Below are 2,500 nucleotides of genomic sequence, written 5' to 3'. Positions count from 1 at the left end.
GCGCGAGCACGACACCGTGTCAGCGCTCGTTTGTAAGAGACGCGCGTGGGAGGAGTGGAGGGAAGGGACGCGCGCGCGCGTGAGAGAGAGAGAGAGAGAGGGGGGTGAGAGTAAGAGAGAGAGAGAGAGAGAGAGAGAGAGAGATGGATAGAGGCTGGCCTTTTTACTAGGAGGTGACTTAATACTCGTGGAATTTCTAATAAAACTCAAATTTACTTGGCTACGAGACGTTTAGGGCGCTCCTTCACGTAAATCTGGACATTTCTGTTGTTTGTCGTAGATCGCTTTCTTTTGTACGAATGATCTTTGCGAACTAGACTAATGTTTTATTCTCTTAACCCCCCGTTCCCCCCTTCCCACACGGGAAGTCCACGCGACGTAGTTCTTTTTTATTTTATATAAGTAATTCAAATGCATACGGATAGCAATTTACGGAGGATATTAAAATTTATGTTGTATTATGTTGAGAGATTTAATATTTATTCGTTCGGTATTATACTGATTCGTATAAAAATTTATCGCCATGAAATTCACATGAATTCCATGAAATTTTCAATTAAAATTAAATTCAATATATCTTTTCAGAGCGTAAATTCAATTAAGGGAAGAATTTGTAATATCTTGGCTTAATGCAAATACTACGATAGATAAAAGGATTAATTCTACGAGTTAATCCGAGATCTGACATTCAATCTATTTATCAAATCATATTTTTCGTAAAAAATAAAAAATAAATATTTAGCCTTTGTAGAAAACCGGTGCGCGTTTACTTTTGCCGACAACCGCGGAGACGAGCACTTCCAATGCAATGTCGAGTCATATATATATATATATATATATATATATATATATATATATTTGTATATATAAGATGAAGAAAGGAGTAAGTAGCCTTGTTAAATTGAGTTTTCAGATGAGATGAAAAAATCAAAAAATCACTCGCAATCTCTGATGTAAAAGTTTTTGTCCTTCAATGATGTATGTAGTCTTCCACAATGACAGTGGCAATGTGTATTTTACACGTTCGATGAGTGCGTGGTATGATTAACCGTAGATTTTACTATTCAATAATTCAACAGCTAGGTGCTACTCTTATGCCAATGCCCAATTCCTCGATAATTGTTCGACTAAATAGTAAACGACGAATATATCCCTGGCAATTACCCGTTTAACATTTTGAATACTTTGTGCTAGCACGGTGATGGAACAATGAGCCGATGGCCAAATTACTAGTTATCTACGTCTGTTTTATTGCGGCCAAGAATCCTGATTTCGATTAGATTATAAGCAGAGCATTAGCATTTACTTATACGGAGGTAACCTCGTGGATATAATAATTTTTTTTTGCAATCACATAAACAATGAGCGTTATCTGCAGGCTGCTCTAGCCCTTTACTACGATTTTTATCAGTAAAGAGATTCGAAATGTATAGTCCGACATGATAATGCCAATATCACACATTGTCTAAACGTACAAAAACGCTCTATCTTTTGTATGCGATCAAACAATGATTTGCATAAACTATTTGATAAACTGTTGTAAACTATTGTAATTCATAGCATACTAATATTCTAGCATATAAGGTAAAAAATGACTTAGTATTTCAAATGAAACTCTCGTGTTATATATATATATATATATATATATATGTATATATATATATTTGTATTATTAAAGTTAGGGAGCGTCATTTTTATTATACGTATTCGCCTATAGTTAAAAATAATTATAATTAAAAATAATTGTTCTCATAACTGTTGGCAGTTCATTAATATTAAATGACTCTTTCGAGATGAATAGCGCGACGAATTGAAAATATTTCAATTATCTAGCGAAATCAAATTAGGGTGACTCGCAGAGTTGCTTAAAAGGTTTTAAACAGAAAATTCGCAGGACCATTTAAATATCTCATTCCCTGAAATGTAATTAAATACACGGCTTTAAACGCTGGAAAGACTCGAAGGAAAGTGAACTTAATGCCAAGAGGCTAGGATCATGAATTTTTTAATAATCCGACGAGTCCATTTGAAATCGGTACAACAATAAGAACGGATTATCCGTCATGATTTAGACACTTTTCTACAATGTCTCCATACATTCATGCGCGTACATGTACACGGCCATGTAATAATAAGCGTGGGTACATACTTTCATCATGAAAGTAGACTTTTATTGAATCTTGAGAGTGCCATCCGCATATAAAATTACACAAAACGTAACGACATCGATTAGCCATCGATGCCCACACGTCTGCCACTTGAATAGTGAAGCGTTATTAACGGAGAAGAGGAAATGAAAGGAGCAAGCTTCAAATGGAAATGCGAATTAATGTCGAGAGAAGGAAAGTTCCGGAGGCGGAAATGGAAACGGCTGAGTGTATAAAGAAGGCCAAAAAAACGCGATCGGCAGGCAAAGTAACAAGAGTCGATTCGTCGTCGAAACGAAAGTCGTAAACTTGCAGTGGCGGGCACAGCGATGGAGGGCGAGGAAGGGGGGGGG

At 36.2% G+C, this 2,500-nt stretch overlaps 1 protein-coding gene across 1 annotated transcript in view; it reads left to right on the top strand.

The window, feature by feature from the left end:
- Positions 1 to 2,500, top strand: part of PlexA (plexin A) — a 351,444-nt gene that overhangs the window by 46,939 nt on the left and 302,005 nt on the right. The gene's annotated exons all lie outside the window — the stretch shown is intronic.

The sequence above is a fragment of the Ceratosolen solmsi genome, unplaced genomic scaffold (genome assembly GCF_000503995.2).
Source record: "Ceratosolen solmsi marchali unplaced genomic scaffold, CerSol_1.0 scaffold23, whole genome shotgun sequence".
Taxonomy (NCBI): domain Eukaryota; kingdom Metazoa; phylum Arthropoda; class Insecta; order Hymenoptera; family Agaonidae; genus Ceratosolen; species Ceratosolen solmsi.
The sequence above is the reverse complement of the archived record's forward strand: the minus strand, read 5'-3'. Positions and strand labels throughout refer to the sequence as shown.